General features: G+C 42.5%; 1 protein-coding gene across 6 annotated transcripts in view; it reads left to right on the forward strand.

Moving 5' to 3' along the window:
• BTBD9 (BTB domain containing 9) overlaps positions 1–18855 on the forward strand; it is a 481979-nt gene that overhangs the window by 442332 nt on the left and 20792 nt on the right. The gene's annotated exons all lie outside the window — the stretch shown is intronic.

Consider the following 18855-nt stretch of genomic DNA (forward strand, 5'->3'; position numbering starts at 1 on the left):
CTACATTTTATCTATCCATTCATCAGTTGATGGACATTTGGGTTGTTTCCACTTTTTATTATGAACAATACTGCTGTGAAGATTCATGAACAAGTTTTTGTGTGGACATGTGTTTTCATTTTTCTTGGGTGTGTATCTAGAAGTAGAGTTTCTGGATTGTATCACACCTCTCTGTTTAACCATTTGAGGAACTGCCAGGTTGTTTTCCAAAGTGGCCACACCGTTGGACATTCCCACGAGCAGTATATAGGGGTTCCAGTTTCTTCACATTTTCATCAACACTTGTTACTATCTTTTTTTAATTTTTTCTTTTATTGATACATAGTGTTTTGCATATTTGTGGGCTACATGTGAATGTGTTTTACATGCATAGAATGTGTAATGATCAAGTCAGGTTATTTGGGGTATTCATCATCTTGAGTATTTATCATTTCTATGTGTTGGTAGCATTTTGAGTCCTTTTAGCTACTTTGAAATATACAATATATTGTTGCTAACTATAGTCACCCTAGTCTGCTATGGAACATTAGAACTTACTTCTTCTATCTAGCTGTAAATTCCTACCCATTCACCCCCCTTTCTTCATGTCCCCCTCCCACCCTCATACCCTTCCTACCCTTTGGTATCTATCATTCTGTTCTCTATCTTCACATGATCAAGTTTTTTAGCTCCTACGTATGAGAGAAAACATGTGGGATTTGTCTTTCTGGGCCTGAATTATATCGCTTAACATAATGACCTTCAGTTTCATCCGTGTTGCTGCAAATGACATGATTTCATTGTTTTTATGGCCAAACAGTATTGCATTATGTAAATATACCACATTTTCTTTACCCTTCTGTCCACTGATGGACACTTAGGTTGATTCCATATCTCTACTGTTGTGAATAGTGCCACATTAACCTGTGAGTGCAGGTATCCCTTTGGAATACTGATTTCTTTTTTTGTTTTGGGTAGATATCCAGAAGTGAAAATGTGGGATCATTTGGTAGATGGCATGTTTCCAGAAATTTATCCATTTCCTGTAGTTGTACTTTTAGATTTTTAAAAATTTATTTCTCACCTTGAAAAATAGTAGTAGTTTTTTTGAGAAATCTTCACTCTATACTGTTTTCCATGGTGTCTGTACTAATTTACATTCTCACCAACAGTATATAAGAGTTCCTTTTTCTCTTCATTCTTACCAACATCTGTTATTTTTTGTCTTTAATAATAGCATTCTAACTAGGGTAAGATGATATCTCATTGTGGTTTTGATTCACATTTTCCCAATGCTAAGTGATATTGAGCATTTTTTCATATACCTCTTGGCTATTTGTATGTCTTCTTTTGAGAAGTGTCTATTCATGTCCTTTGCCCACTTTTTAATGAGGTTTTTTTTTTGTACATTCTGGATATTAGTCCCTTGTTGGGTGAATAGTTTGTGGATATTTTCTCCCATTCAACAGATTACCTTATCACTCTATCGATTATTTACTTTGCTGTGCATAAATTTTTAAATTTAATACAGTCCCATTTGGCTAGACCAATATCCTGAACTGATTTCCCTATGTTTTCTTCTATTATTTTTATAGTTTCAGATCTTACATTTAAGTCCTTAATCAATCTTGAGTTGATTTTTGTAGATGATGAGAGATAGGGGTCCAGTTTGTGTATGGATATCCAATTTTCCCAGCACCATTTATTGAAGAGGGTATCCTTTCCCTGGTGTAAGTTCTTGGTTCCTTTGTCGAGTATCAGTTGGCTGTAAATATGTGGATTTATTTCTGGATGTTCTAGTATACTCTGTTGGTCTTTATGTCTGTTTTTATACTCATACCATCTGTTTGGATTACTATAGCCTTGTACTGTATTTTGAAGTCAGGTAGTGTGATGCCTCTAGCTTTGTTCTTTTTTCTTAGGATTGCTTTAGCTATACTGGCTCTTTTTTGGTTCTACATGAATTTTAGGATTTTTTTTTTCCATTTCTGTAAAAAATGACATTTTGGGGCTGGGTGCAGTGGCTCACATGTGTAACCCCAGCACTTTGGGAGGCCGAGGCAGTTCATGAGGTCAAGAGATGGAGACCATCCTGGCCAACATGATGAAACCCCATCTCAACTAAAAATACAAAAAAAATAGCTGGGTGTGGTACCACATGCCCATAGTCCCAGCTACTCGGGAGGCTGAGGCAGGAGAATCGCTTGAACCCAGGGGCCAGAGGTTGCAGTGAGCCGAGATCGTGCCACTACACTCCAGCCTGGCAACGGAGCGAGATTCCATCTCAGAAAAAAAAAAAAAAAAAAGACATTTTTGGATTTTTGGTATTTTTGATGGGGATTGTATTGAATCTGTATGTTGTTTGGGGCAGCACAGTCATTTTAATGATATTAATTATTCTAATCCGTGATCTTTAGATGAGTTGCCATTTGTTTGTATTCTCTTCAGTTTCTTTCATCAGTATTTTGTAGTTTTCTTTGTAGAGATTTTCCACCTCCTTGGTTAAATTTGTTCCTAGGAATTTTTTCCATGGCAGCTATTGTAAATGGGATTACCTTCTTGACATCTTTCTTGGCTATTTCATTATTGGTGTATAAAATGCTACTGAATTTTGTATGATGGCTTTGTATCCTGCAACTTTACTGAATTTGCTTATCAACTCTTAAGGGTTTTTTCGTGGAATCCTTTGGTCTTTCTGAATATAAGATGTCATCTGCAAAGAGGGAACATTTGACATCCTCTTTTCCAATTTGGATGCCTTTTGTTTCTTTCTCTTGCTTGATTGCCCTGCCTATGACTTCTAGTACTATGTTGAATAGGAGTGGTGAGAGTGGGCATCCATGTCTTGTTCCAGTTCTTACAGAAAAGAATTTCAACTTTTCCCCATTCAGTACGATGTTAGCTATGGGTTTGTCATAGATGGCTTTTATTATTTTGAGGTATATTCCTTATATGGCTGGTTTGTTGGGACTTCTTACTATGAAGGGATGTTGAATTTTATTAAATGCTTTTTCTGTGTCTATTGAAATGATCATATGGTTTTTGTCCTCAATTTTGTTGATCTAATGCATCACATTTATCGATTTGTGTCTGTTAAACTATCCTTGCATCCCTGGGTTAGATCCCACTTGATCATGGTGTATTATCTTTTTGATGTTCTGTTGAATTTGGTTTGCTGGTATTTTATTGAAAAGTTTTGTGTCTGTGTTCATCAAGGATATTGGCCTATAGTTTTCTTTTGTTGTTTTGTTCTTATCAGGTTTTGGTGGTGGGTAATGCTGGTGTTGCAGAATGAGTTAGGGAATATTCCCTCCTCTTCAGTTTTGGGATTTTTTTTTTTTTTTCATTTTTACTTTTTTTTTTTAAAGACAGGGTCTTGCTCTGTCACTCAGGCTGGCATGTCGTGGCACAATCATAGCTCACTGTAATCTTAAACTGCCAGACTCAAGCAATTCTCCTGCCTCAGCCTCCCAAGTAGCTGGTATTACAGGCATGCACCACCCAATTTTTTAGAATAGTTTGAAGCGGATTGGAATTAGTTCCCTTCATATGTTTGGTAGAATTTGTCAGTGAATCCTCAGGTCCTGAGCTTTTCTTTGTTGGGAGACTTTTTCTTATGGATTCCATTTCACTACTCATTATTGATCTGTTCAGGTTTTCTATTTCTTCCTGATTCAATCTTGATAGGTTGCATGTTTCTAGGAATTTATCCATTTCTTCTAGGTTTTCTAGTTTGTTAGCATATAGTTGTTCAGAATAGTGTCTGATGATCTTTTGTATTTCGGTGGCATCAGTTGTAATGTTTCCTTTTTCACTTGTAATTTTGTTAATTTGGGTCTTCTCTCTTCTTGGTAAGTCTAGCTAGCAGTTTATCAATTTTGTTTATCTTTTCTAAGAACCAATTTTCCATTTCATTGATCCTTTGTATTTTTATTTAGTCTCTATTTCATTTAGTTCTGCTCTGATCTTTATTGTTTCTTTCCTCCTGCTAATTTAGGAGTTTGATTTGTTCTTCCTTTTATAGTTTCTTGAGGTACATTTTTATATTGTTTATTTGAAACCTTTCTACTTTTGGATATATGTTGGGGTCCGCGTGTTTCCTAAACAAAGGAATGAACACACAAGACAACACAAGACAAGACAAACATGGCAGCCGCCTCGAATGGTGCGCTCTGCTTTATTTTATACAGTCGTTTGTGGAATGTTACCAAGTCACAAGACACATTGTTGTTTTTCTGACCTTTCCCTGACTTTCTGGATTTTCAAGATGTTTACACATAAACAAGCCCTCAGGATCTGCTGTTAGCAGCTGGCTCCTTAGTCCTCCCTGTAAACAGGGAAGGATCGCCCTGCTTCGTTTGCAAGAGCAGGACTTATGGGGAACGCCCTGCTTCGTTTGAGAGAGCAGGACTTATCGGGAACACCCTGTTTGTGAGCACGTAGTCCTCTACATTTCCCCTTTCCTTATTTACAAGTTTGAATTTCTTTTAAAACCGTCATTACATGTTGGGCTCGCTGGGATTCGGTGTTTGCCCTTTGGTACCGTCTCCAGCAGACTGTGAAAATGACAAAGGCAAGAACAACAACCAATACATTACTAGAAACAGAGGTCAGCAAAGTTTTTACAGGGCTCATAGGGTTCAAAGACGTCAAACTTTGTGCAATACCAGTCATCAAATCTGCACCAGTCAGCAACGGTAACTGATTGCGAAATGTTTCAGAAATGTTCTGTGTTAATTCTTGTATTTCTAGGGAAAGATTATTATGACCAATTAAAAGTCTCTTTATCTCAGTCCAGTTATGTACAGTGCTATTAAAAGGAACAGGAGTAATACAAAATTGGGTCGTGTTCCAATCACATTTCAACAAAGCTCGGGTATTTAACACTGTTAGCTGATCTCCCAACCAAGAAACCACTTGCTCCAGATTATCCACTCGTTCCGTCAAATGAGCATCTATGTCTCGTTGCTGCTGCCACAACAAATGTGATTGTTCATGCCATTGTTGCACAAATTCTGCATTTTGTATACTCTGGTGTAGAGCTAATCCAGCAACAGTGGCAGTGGAAGCAATTGCTACAAGTCCTATCACCGCGGTCACGACGATTCCAACCATTTTCCGACTGCGGTGGACAAGATCTTGCATAACCTTGTAAATTTGAGTAACCCCAGCAGATTCACTCCAAGTACGTGTTAAGTTTGCAGGTAGCCAGGTTTCTTTTCTGGCTCTTAGCATATATAAATCGGAATGAGACTCATTCCAATTATTATTCCACGAAGTAGTATTTATACAACTTAAGAATGTACAATTGTTGGTACAGTTAACTACCCCTGTATTATTATCCCATTTAAAAACTCCTGTCAACAACAAGTAAGGCTTTCTTACATATGCAATAACATATCTAGAACTATTTCGATGCAAAGATATATGGAAAGGGTTAGCAATATTAGTAAGATTTAAGGACATGTTTCCTGTGAAAGTGAACATTGGTTTACCAGCATCTAGCAACTTCCAAATATGACCTTGTATTTGTGAGGTATTAGCCAAATGTGGCATAGGGGGTGATAGACCACCATCATGCCAAATAATAGTTTCATTGCCATCTGCAGAAATGCTGTGATTACCTTATGCCAATGCAGGTTGACATGGCTGAATTTAGTCTGAAAATCTCCATGTACACTCCAATCTGTAACAAGGTATTTATGACTCTTCCCTTTTACTTCTAACAACAATCGTGGCCCACTACTTCTACATCTAGTCCACTCTAGTTGGGAAACACCTCTGGACACATCAGGGATAGGGCATAAAGATAATGTACTTGGCAGAGTTTCATTAAGTACTGCAGTATGATTATACTTAAAACTTTGAGCCACAATAATCATAGTAAAGGCAGAGATATGACTATGGTTATAGCGAACAGCCCAAGCCTCATGAGAAAACTGCAGACAATGCGGACATATAGGTAACCCTTCAACCCCAAATTGATATGAACTATTTACTGTGCCAGTGTCTAATTCAGGATCCTGGTTTTAAAAAGGCGATGGCATCCAAGCAGTATCATTAGTAAATACTGAGACTTCTCTGTCTCCCCAGGCCACACCTTGATATAAGGGTGGAAAAGGAATATAAGCCCAGTATGTAAATTCTCCAGCTGTTACCTGACAATTTACTATGGCCAGCATAGCCAGGAATAAAGTTAGTGGGGTTTTGGGCTGCCCAGCTTGTTGAACAACCCCTTCAGCTTTTTAACCTTTTCAGTTGTCCCCATGTCGGGGGCTCCGCACGTTGAGTTCCGAAGGTGAATGTTCTCTGAGCGCTCAGATTTAGCTCCTGGAATTCCTTCAGGAACTCTTCGGATCGGCTCCTCTTCGCCATGGCACTGTTTCAACCGTCGAGATGGAAACTACTCGTCTCCGGCACCTGTACGGACAAGAGCATAGCCTCGGCCCCATTGTAAAACTTTTCCTTTTAAATATTTCCCTTGTAATGAAGGATAATACACCCAAAGATTACTGTTTTGTGGCTTTTCTAAAGGCTGTTGAAAATGTTTCACCGCTGCAGACTGCTGTAATTGGCGCCAATGGCTGAGAAAATTTAAAGTAAAAAGGGCTTTCAGAATTTGATGTTTTGGGGAATCTCGACCATCTCCCCCTTTTAGTTTTAAAAGTTGTAATTTTAAGGTAGCATTGGCTCTTTCAATAATTGCTTGACCTTGACTGTTAAATGGAATACCAGTGGAATGATGAGTATGGTATAAAGAGAGGAAGGCAGCCAATTTGCGAGAGCAATAAGCAGAGGCATTATCAGTTTTTAATTCAGCAGGGACTCCCACAACTGCAAAGCAAGTAAGTAAATGAGTAATAACAGAGTCAGCCTTTTCAGAGGGTAATGGTGTAGCCCACTGGAAATGTGACCACATATCAATAGTATGATGAACATATTTTAAACGACCAAAGGAAGGAACATAGTTACATCCATTTGCCAAATGTGATTTTGTTGAGTGCCTCGAGGATTAACACCTGGACTTAAAAAAGGTGCAATAATAGGAGCACAAGACGGGCAGGCTCTGACAATAGCTCGGGCTTGACGGCGTGTTATAGAAAATGGCCGTTGTAATCCTAAACTATTAGTATGATGTAGTTGGTGCTCATCCTGAGCCCGTTGGACACTGCCAGTAAGTAAAGAATTAATCTATTGCCAAAAGATAAAGGTCCTGGCAAAGCTGAATGAGAACGAATATGAGTGATAAAAAAGGGGGGCAGTGTGGGAAGTAAGAGTTACAAATAATAAAGAAAATAATTTTTGTAAAGGAGTTTGAGGAAATAATGGTAAAGAAATCTGAGAAATATATTTAGTTACATATACAGCATATTGGGAATCACTAACTATATTACAAGGGGTTTGAGGCCAGTCTTGTAGAACCATAAGAATGGCAAAAAGTTCTCCTTGTTGTACTGATTCAAATGGATAGTGAGAAATTTTTGAATTGTCTGAAGTCCAGTATCCAGCCTTTCCATTGCTTGAAGCATCAGTAAAAAAGGTGGGACCTTTAACTGGAGTATAAGAGATAGGATTATATGGCAGTAAAGAATATTGTTGCAGAAAAGCAAATAATTTATTACTAGGATAATGCTGAGATAAAGAACCAGTATACTCAGCGCAAGCCACTTGTCAACCCTTATGAATTTCCAACAGAGATTAGATAATCGGGTAATAATTTTTATAGGGTCAGCACCAAGCAACTGACGAGCTCGATGTCGTCCTTTAATAATTAATTCAGCCAATTTATCAATATATGGGTGAATTTTCTTAATGGCTTTATTAGCCAAAAACAGCCACTCCAGAATATTATTATCTTGGTGTAAAACGGCCATTGGCGAATGGGGAGTCTGAAAAAGACACAACGAAAGTGGAAGATTGGATGCAATATAATCAAGGTGAGCTTCACTAATTTTTTTTTTTACAAATGACAATTCTTCTTCTGCTACAGGGGATAAAGTCCCCATAGGTTGAATACAAGTATTTACAGCTCTAAGATCAGTTAATAAGTGCCATTTTCCCTTTTTTTTTTTTTTTTTTTTTGACAAGACAAACATAGGGGAATTCCATGCAGAAGTACTTGGTTCAATATGCCCCTCGGCCAATTGTTCCTTAACTAAATTCTCTAAAGCCTTAAGTTTTTCTTTAGATAATGGCCACTGTTCCACCCAAACAGGAGTTGTAGTTCTCCACTTTAATTGTAAAGCTTGAGACTTGTGGACGGTGGCTAAGAGTTTAAAGGATTGTAGCCCATTTTGAACATCATATTTTTGGCAGCTGAAGAAATATGAGGAATGGTTAAAAAGGCACCAAATTGTTGTAAAAAAATTATGGCCCCAAAGGTTAATGTTAATGGGAACAATATAAAAGAACACTTTTCCTTGTTGTCCTTCAGGTCCTACACAGCTCAGGGGCTCGACACTTTGGTCGACTATAGAAGCAGTACCTAGGCCAGATAGAGGAACCGATACTTGTTTCTTTTTCCAATGATCAGGCCATTGAGCCAAACATATAATAGATACATCCGCTCCTGTGTCGACTAATCCCTCAAAAAGTATCCCATTAATTTGCAATGAACATAAAGGTTTTTGATCAGAAACTAAAGTTTCCCAGAAAACAGTTTTCCCAGTACTACCAACACCTCCTTGATGAGACACATCTCTAGATAAGAAAGGAAAAAAAGGCAATAAAAGCAATTGTGCAATACGTTCCCCTGCCTCTAGGTGCATAAATTGTGAGACTTGTACCATAATAAGGATTTCATCAGTAAAATCAGGATCAATAATTTCTGGGACCACCATTAACCCCCGCATAGCGCTGCTGCTTCGACCTAGTAAAAGTCCTACATGTCCCTTTGGCAAAGGACCACACACTCTGGTAGCCAACTTATATATTTCTCCATTAGGAGATAAAGTATAAGGTTGGACAATAGCTAGGTCAGCAGCGGTACTCTGCTTAGTGGTAGCATAAAGCTGAGAAACGGGTAGGGTAAGATGTCTTTAAGGAGGACTCAAGGTCATTCCTTGATGTTGTAAGCCACTGCTCACTGGGTACTGGGGTAGGCCTGCATTGTAGTTGTTGGGGCCCCAAGCCTGTGGGCCCCGGTTCCCGTTTCCCATTTCCCGGGAGGGGTGACAATACATTCCCACTTTTATCAGTTTTTGAACGGCATTCATTGGTCCAAGGTCGACCCTTGCCACATCGTTTACACATATCAGATGGTAACCTTTTTTTCTTTTAGAGCAGAAGAGCCTAATTTTTTCCAGCATTCCTTTTTAAAATGACCAAGTTTCCCACATTGATAGCATATACCTTGTTTAGAATGGCCTTTTAAAGCCTTAGAAAGTTCCCCAGCAAACAATTGAGCATTGTAAATAGCTCCTCCAACACCTGCACAAGCCCGAATGTATTCCACTAAATCAACTCCACTAGCTTTTAGATGACACAGCAATTTTTGGCACTTGGGATTAGCACTCTCAAAAGCCAGGGTATCCAAAAGAATTTTAGCAGCAGAGCCTGAACCTACAGTCTTTAATACAGCATCTTGAAGACAGGCTACAAAATCTGGATACGGCTCAGTGGCTCCTTGTAGGATCTTTACAAAAGATAAAGAAGTTTTACCCGCTATTTTAACCTTAGTCCATGCTTTTATAAACAAGGCTTTAATCTGAGTGAGAGCAATATCATCTAGGCCTGCCTGAGCATTAAGAGTGGTGTATTGTCCTGAACCCATAAGCTGCTCTTCAGTAGGTCCTGGGGGATTTTGGGTAGCATTTTTTCTAGCTTGTACTCTTGCTTCCTGCCACCACCAACTTTTTAATTGAAGCCATTGCGAACAATCAAGGACAGCCTGTCCCAACGTTTCCCAGTCAATAGGAATCCTCATATGTTCTAAAGAGAAGGAATCGAGAAGGCCAAGAACAAACGGTGACTGAGGTCCATAATTAGCATTTCTTTCAAAAATTTAAATTGTAGGGCTGTAAAAGTCACATTTTGGCCACTGTTTGGGAACTGAGCATTGGGGCCGAAAGCAGCCCGTGTTATTGGGAATAAATCTAATTCCTCGAAATCATCCTTTTCCTTCGAGTCCTTTTCTCCTACAGGAGGAAGAGGCACAGAGAAAACCTGACCTGACATAGGCAAAGAGGTTGGAGGTGGAGGCAAAGGGAAATCCTTTTCCAAAAGAGCAGAAGGGAAGGTAACAGGGAAGGCTCATGGCGGAGAGATAGGAGAAACAGGAGCAGCGGTACCTTGCAATTTTAACAACTGTTGTAACATCTCTAAAATACGCTGCAAATCAGAATTTCCTTTAGATGAAGGAGGCATTAGCTCTTTTTCCAATTCCTTGTCCTCAACAACCGGGGCATAAATATGTTCCTCTCTAGGATCATTCCTCTCTAAAGCTTCAGATGCCTCACCTCCTGTGGCAGTATCGCCATGCTCTGAGTCAGTTTCAAGTAACTCTAATGCCTGAGTAATGGAACTACACAAAGTCCACAAAGTCAGAGGCATCGCTTGCCCTCGCTGATGAGCTCGAAGCAGGACTTTAGCCACTTGTAACCATTCCTTTCGATTTAACTGCACTTTGGTTTGATATTGAAACCAATAACAATGTTGTTCAACATGGGCAAACAATCACTTCAAAGTCTTATGTTCCTTAACTAACTTCTACTGCTATAGACATCAACAGTCCCTGGAGTAACCGCAAATATTCAGAGGCCAGAGAGGTGGAATTCCCCATAATTTTCCCATGGGTCCCCCTTTCTTTATTTACCTGCCCGGGCTGTTCCCCCTCCGGTTCCTTGCTCTCATGGAACCACAGACCCTGCTCGCTGCACCAGATGTTGGGGTCCACGTGTTTCCTAAACAAAGGAATGAACACACAAGACAACACAAGACAAGACAAACATGGTGGCCGCCTGGAATGGCACGCTCTGCTTTATTTTATACAGTCGTTTGTGGAATGTTGCCAAGTCACAAGACACATTGTTGTTTTTCTGACCTTTCCCTGACTTTCTGGATTTTCAAGATGTTTACACATAAACAAGCCCCCAGGATCTGCTGTTAGCAGCTGGCTCCTTAGTCCTCCCTGTAAACAGGGAAGGATCGCCCTGCTTCGTTTGCCAGAGCAGGACTTATGGGGAACGCCCTGCTTCGTTTGCGAGAGCAGGACTTATGGGAACACCCTGTTTGTGAGCACGTAGTCCTCTACAGATATAGGGGCTTAAGTCTGTAAACTTCCCTCTGAGTACTGCTTTTGCAGTTTTTTGCAGGTTTTGGTCTATTTTGTTTTTATTTTCATTTGTTTCCCTGGAGAAGGCAGTGCCACCTTCAGTGACAGTGGCCTAGACCTGCAGGTGGGAAATGTCCGTGGTGCTCTTACCTCAGCCCGTGCTCTGGTAGCCAGCACCTTGGTTGCTCCTCAGCCCTGGGTGCATAGCCTGTGCACATCTAAGCCGTGAGGACAGCAGGCCATGCTTCTCCTGACCTCAGGTCCAGCTCCACAGGGCTCCAGGACAGTGTGCAGTCTGTAGGGGCGGGCCCTAAAATAGAGCTTTGTTAGTGCCTCCACCCCAAGGTGGAGGACCCATGGTCACCCTTGCCTACATTTTAGGGGCAGCAGCCCAGGCTTTTCTTGCCATCATTCCCTTTTAAATGTTAGGCATTGTGAAAGCTGGCTGGAAGCTTCCAGTATACGGATGGGTTTGTGGGCTTCATTGAGGGCTGTCAGGCAGGGATTAGACGTTTCACTGGATACCCCTGCCCAGCACACTGGTGCTTTCTGTGCCTTCTCCCTGGGATGCCCTTTCAGATCTGCATGGCCGTGTCCTCTAGTTGTGTAGGTGTTAGCTCATTTGTCACCTTACCGAAGAGACCTTCCCTAAATATGTTAACTAAAGCAATGCCTTCCTCCCAGTCTACTTAACACTCTTTTGTGTTTCTCCATAGCCCCTTTTTAACACTGATAAATTTGGGTTTTTTGTTTTTTTTTTTTCTGTCTCCTTCCCATTAGAACATGAGCTCTTTGAGGCCAGGGGCTTTGTTGTATGCTAAATCCTCAAGGTCTAAAAATGGGCTTATTCCATAGTAAGGACTTGATTGATATTTATGGAACAAAGGAGAGAGGGACAGAGAGAGGGAAGGTCGTACAGTATCTGTAACTCTTTCCTCTTGGGCCAGTCAGCAGCTCCCGAAAGAGACTCTGCAGTCTCCTGCCTGGGATTTAAGACTGTATCACAGGCCGGGCGCGGTGGCTCAAGCCTGTAATCCCAGCACTTTGGGAGGCCAAGATGGGCAGATCACGAGGTCAGGAGATCGAGACCATCCTGGCTAATACGGTGAAACCCCGTCTCTACTAAAAAATACAAAAAAAAAAAAAAAAAAAACTAGCCGGGCGAGGTGGCGGGCGCCTGTAGTCCCAGCTACTCCGGAGGCTGAGGCAGGAGAATGGTGTAAACCCGGGAGGCGGAGCTTGCAGTGAGCTGAGATCCGGCCACTGCACTCCAGCCTGGGCGACAGCGAGACTCCGTCTCAAAAAAAAAAAAAAAAAAAAGACTGTATCACAGTGGCCTGAAAGCCAAGGGAGGGAAGGGAACTGGGGGGGGTCTCACCATCTGGGATATGACTTCCATGTAACTCCTTTGCTCTCAGCTGCTACAGGATTCTACCATCTGCTGTGCCTAGGGCCCTGGAGTTCAGATCTTCTCTGTTCATGATCTCCAGAGGGAAATGTGTGTCTCCTATCAAGGTGAAGGGATGGTTGTCCCCACTATGCAGGAAGGAGGGGAAGGGATTTGAGGAGTGCACCTGCTTCTTTTTCCTTCTTTCAACCAGTCTTCCTGGTTCAGCCCCCTGCACACCTCCACCCTCAAAAGTAGCTGGTCACTTGAGGACCTGAGCCTTTCTAGGGTTCTGTGGTGTGAATCCACTTGCTTTCTGTGTGCCTTCTCTCTGAGGTGCTGATTCAGAGAGATGGTCACACCTCCTCATTCTTCCTCTTTGTTTTGCGGTCATGCATGTGTCTGCATGTATTAATTAATTAATATATAACACATATATTTGATGGGAAACGTATTTCTTTACTGCCCTTCTAGTGGAGCGAATGCAGACTATGCCATGTGTTGAGTTTGCTGTGTTTACTTGCCAGTCCGGCCCTGGCCAAATACTTTCCTGTCTCTGCCGCCCCAGTATTCAGCAGGTCTGCTGCAGGAAAGTTCTGATAGTGCTTTCTCTTTATAGCATGTGCAGTAGAGTCACATGACTTTCCAGATTCAAGCACACTAGGCACCCTCACCCTCGCCACAGGATCCTGAATCTCCAGAGGAGGCAGATCAAGGCTCAGGACAGAGAGCTGCTCTCTACTGAGCACTACAGTCACCCTTTCTCTCATCACTTATGGGCCTGTGCAGTGTCCTTGTCATCCAGAACCACTCACGCAAACCCTGCCCTTGCTGATGGCAACCGTACATTCCTCCCTCCCGGTGGCTCTCCTGTCCTCTGCTTCCTTCCGATGGTGACACAGCTGGCTGGAGCCAGCAGCACCACCTGCCAGATCCACACTGCTACTGCAGGACCAACTCCACTTTCCCCCTAATTTTTATATTTGTAATTTAGCTAGTTCCATCTCTGGCAAATTCCTGCCCACCTGAACACAGACACTGTTTTAATCCCTTTCTCCTCTTCTGTCTCTTTCTTTTTATTTATTTCAATAAATACATAAGAGAATGTTTAAAATACATAAGAGAATAAAAATAACATAACATTTCCTCACATACTTATCCCCAGAATTGACCATATTTAATATTTTTTGCATATACTTCAAGTCTTCTTTATTTTAATCAAAGAAATGAAACATTCTACTTAGTGTTGAAATCTCCTTTGTTCCCCATCAGCAGTCCCAGTCCTCGCCCTCTCCTCAGAGAACAATCACTGTCATGAATTTAGCATCTATCCTTCCGGAATATTTCACACTACTTTACAGACCTGTATGTTTTCCTGAGTCACGCATACAGTTTAGTGTGTGTAATCCCATATTGTACATATTGTCCTCTAACGTGCTTTTGAGCAAGCCTTCTGTTTGAGATCTTTTTCCATACTGATCTTTTTGTAGAGAGAGCACCTGCTGAGCCTCTTTTCTTTCCAGTTTGCCATACGTGTGAATGTAAAGATGTGAGAGTAATAGCCAACAGTTAATTTGCTTTCACCACGTGCCATGCTCTTTGTGTTTTCTCCTTGAGTCCTCACAACCCCAGATGGTAAGTACTGTTACCACCCCTACTTCACTTGGGAAACGGAGACTTTAGCGGATGATCACTTACCTGAGGCCACCTTATGATCCACTCGTGTGTATGATCCATATGGTTCTGGCCACTGGGATTTCTGGCCCCGGAGTCATGGCACAAACACATAAATGAGGTGTCAGTAATGTTCTGGGAGCCAGCAAAATAAAACCCAGGGGACAGTGCCTTGGCCTCTGGATTGGTGTCTTCATCTTGCCCTTTGGTGGAAAGAACCTCAGCTCACAGTCGTTAAATCTGGCTTCTGTTGCTGACTCTATCCTGACAGCTCTAGGATGTCACACAGATTACTTCTCTTTGCCTCAGTTTTCTCGCCTCTGATGGGATTCAGATTGCCTGACTGCCTACCTAAAAGATGGTGTTGGGAACCAAATGAGATAGATCACGACTCTAAGACACTTTGTAAACCACTCAGTGGTGTGTGGATGGGAAAGGCTTTTAGGATGACAAACTTGGCCCGTTTTTTAACTTTCCCTATTAACAGACCGCCTACCATGTTCCAGCTACATCCCCATGATTTCATTTGCATTACAGAATTTAATCCTCATTCCTCAAGCAGCAGCTTTGGAAAGATTGTTTTAAATCCCTTGTTTATCTGGCTTGCTTAATTACTACTCTGGCAACAATATCTCTTTTTTTCCTTTTTTAAACTTCATATACATAGTATTTTAGCTTCATTATGGGTTAAATTGAGTTTTGTGGGTGGGCCTGGGCACCCTCTCAAAATTTATAGCCTTATATCTATGGAAAAATTGTTTCCAAGCATCAAACAACCAACTACAAGGCAAGTTTTGAAACACCACCGGTTTATAAGTTGGGACCACTGTACTGTTTGCATTGTTCTCTAATGAGTTTGTGGAAGGAGAGCTAATCTCCCTGGTGAGATTACACACTTCTTAAGGAAGGGGCACTACATCTTGCACGTCCTCCATAACACCCAGCAGGTGCCAAGTGCAAGGATGTATTCAAAACATACTTGTTTAATTCTTCCAAAGCCTAGCTTCTTGTCTGCCTCCAAGACATGGGTGCTGATGGGAGTCGCCTGGGGTGCTCCAGGAACCTCTGTGGTAATCATTGAATCATATACTGTCAAACCTGACAACTCACAGATGAGGCCCAGAAACACAGTGTGTCTTGTCCAGACTCACTGGCTAAATGTAATTATAGTAGTAGTAACACTATCAACTTTTTTTTTTTTTAGTGTTTAATGTATGCCAATACTTTTCTAGATGTTTTACATTTGTTAATGTACTTCATCTTTACCCAAAAAATTTAGGTAGTTATTCCTATTATTCCCATGTTACAGATGAAAAGACTGCAGCCTGGAGAGGTTAAGCAACTTGCTTAAGGTCCTAGAGCTGTTAAAAGCACAAAACAAAGATTCAAACACTGGTAGCCAGGGTCCAGGGCCCATGCTCTCCACCCCTGTGCCACATTGCCCCGAGTCCTGAGAGACCAGGAGGAAAGCCTGCCGTCTTGACTGTCGCCCGTGGTCCTCTCCACTGGAGTACTTGGCATAATAATGCAGCGCTGGCATTCTCACTGGCTCCATGCCATGTGATCTGTATTATTAAGTCCTCAGACAATAGGCAAGATAGGTACATTGTCTACTGCTTAAATGGATTATACATTCTACGAAGTTCAAACAGTACAGAACAGCACCAAAGTAAACTAAATGGCTCTTGAAATTCTTCCATCCAAAGCTAAAATCCAGACCAACATTTTAGCAAGCATTCTTACAGACACCTATGTTTTAATACATGTGTGTATAGTTCTGCACTTGTGTGCATGGTGAAGAATAAACAAAAGATAAAAAATTTAAAAAGTAAATAAGTTTAAAATTTTTATTAAATAAAAAATAATTAAAATTTAAAAATAATACCTATGTGTATAGAGACATATTTACAATTGGACATAATTGGGATCTCATTCTACATGTGTTTCTGTGAGCAGGTGACCGGTGTTATTTCTGTTAGCATTGCTTAAATGAGGAAAGTAGACTCAGGGGAGGGTAACAGTCCATCCAGTCAGAGCCAGTATGGGGTTGGGACTTCAATCCTGTGTGGGTTTTTTGTTTTTATTAAGCTGTTTTGTTTTTATTAAGACCACAGTTATTTTTTGACATTCATTGCTCCTGTTCAAACACCTTCCTCTAAGCGCCCAGCCCTGGCTCTGAACTGGGCAGGCTGCCATGCCTCTAGTGGTCTGTTGTCTTTCCTGCACGTTTTGCCTACTGGAGAAGAGATTCTGAGTGCCTGGTGAGCTGGAATATTTATGCAGCTATCAATAAAGCCCAACAAACATGGCAGCCAAGCTTCTGCATTGACTAAACAATGCTGGCGTTTTTTGGCCCTGTGAAATCTCAGCCGAGGCAGCTCCTTTGAGGTTTCACAGTGATTGCAAATGTGGCACAGTCGTGGTGGTGACCACTCCAGTGCCACCTTGTCATTTCCCCTTCAAGCAGCCGTGGCAAGTTATTCTGAAGAAGTTCCGGGGGAATGGAATCTGATGGGGAGAGAGAGATGCTCATTTCCTCATCCTAACCAGCTTCCCTTACTACTGATACTTTGGTCTTGGAATTGGTATCCAGCTCTGCTGAAAATGAAATCATATATTCAACTCTCAGGCTGAAGTCCAGTGTGATTAGATATTAATGCAGTGTAATGGAGGATTGGTATTAAATTGAGACCTTCTGATCTCCTCAAATGTTCCCTCCCGCTCAGGCTGCTGCCCTGCCAGCCCTACCTCCCCTGCCTCCCCAGGCAGAAGCAAGGGCAGTGGGGCCAGAGCCCAGAGCCCTAAACCCGCTACAGAAGCCTGGCATAGGGAGAGGGGAGTGGAGGCAAGAGGAGCAGCAAGGGAGAGGGGAGGGAGACCCAGGTTCAGGCCGGCTCTGCCCAGGATGGCTGCCAGCAAGACCTCACTGCCTGGGTTCCTTGAACCTCCTCTGCATCATGGTGGGAGGAGTACGTGGGACCACAGGGCCATGATTCTGGGCCTGCCTTCACCCTCAGAGCTACACACAGTTGTTGAGGACCAAGAGCTTCCAACTGTCCAGAATCACTTGGATATTTGACAGGCATCGAGCTAGAAGGCTGAGAAGAATAAAATCTTTGCTCAGTTTCTTCCACTCCTGCCACCTCCCTATGCCAGTCCTTTTTGTGAAACTGTGACTGGAACCTAATAGCTGTCACCAGCTACTGTCACTCATCCTATTTCTGTTTCTCTTTCCTGGAGGCGTGGCCTGAGAAGCAGCCAGTGGGCCAGCTTTAGTGTACTCTTTAGCTTCCTTTAGGGACAGGGATGGGACTCTGATGTCCCAGTGTGAACCTTGGCCAGGGGCCGCTCCCTTCACTTCCCCCCACCTGCTGGAGGAAGGACATGAGTGTGTGGTCAGTTCCAGTGCTTGGCTGGCAAGAGAGAGCTAGGCCTGTGGAAACCACACAGGGTCTTGCAGGACCCCTGCCGGCCCACGGGCTGCATCCCATCTAGCAGACCCTCCAAGAGAGCTGGGGGTCTGGGAGGACAGCAGTCGCTCACCAAGAAAATAGGGCACCAGCCCAAGCCCTGGGCATGGTCAGATGGCGTCACTTTCATGTATGAATAATAGCATTTTTACGGAGAGAGTGATTTTTCTAACTCTGTTTCCAGAACACTGGTTTCAGGGGCACAGACTTTGCACACAAGATGGTAATGACTTTTTAATGACCTTAAGGGGACGGGTGTCCAGGCGGCAGTGAATCAATCTCAGTGGGAGGTTCATAGTGAGAGGGAAGATGGAACACCTGAAACCAAAGGGGGAAAGCAAACTGCAAATACATAGATATTTTCTTTGCTAACATTACTTGGTAATTAGACAATTACAGGAAACAGCTTCTCAGCAGCTGGCATTTCCACTGTGAGAGCGGAGGAGGGATGGCAACAACTGTGAACTCCTCACATTTATTACAGAAAATATGATTGGAGTTTACAGTCGTGGGTGCCGTGCACTCCTCCGGTACATTCTGATGAGCTGCTGAGCATTCAGCCAAGAGCAAAACTCCTCCTCTCAGGGTCCGCTCAGGCCTGCTCTGCCGAGTCTTCAATGAGCTGGCCTGGCCCGTGCCGATCAATGAGGAACTGCCTTTAAAATATCGGGGATGCTTTGGAAACCACCCAGACGGAGCCAGGCCAGTCTTGAGAATAGATGGTGTGGGGGGTGGCATTTTGGAAGCAGGGAAAGGCGGGGGTAGAGGCCTGTGGAGAACTTGCCAAAACCCCCATGTGCCATCACTCACGTGGTGGGGTCAGAGGGTAGTGCAGGACCCCCGCTGCCCCAACCCAAGTGCTGGAACTCCGCAGCCCTCCCACATCCCTGCCCTCTTCAAAACTCTCTTCCTCCCAGAAGCCTCCCGTGCTGAGTAACTGCTCCCCCTCAGATGCGTGTCTGACGAATGACTGAGGTCATTCTGCCAACAGCCCTGAGGCGGGCCCCATCATGGCCCCATTTTATAGATGGGGAAATGTATTTATGAACTCCTGCCACCGTGATTACATCTCT

This window comes from Macaca mulatta, chromosome 4, assembly GCF_049350105.2.
Source record: "Macaca mulatta isolate MMU2019108-1 chromosome 4, T2T-MMU8v2.0, whole genome shotgun sequence".
In the NCBI taxonomy this organism is placed as follows: domain Eukaryota; kingdom Metazoa; phylum Chordata; class Mammalia; order Primates; family Cercopithecidae; genus Macaca; species Macaca mulatta.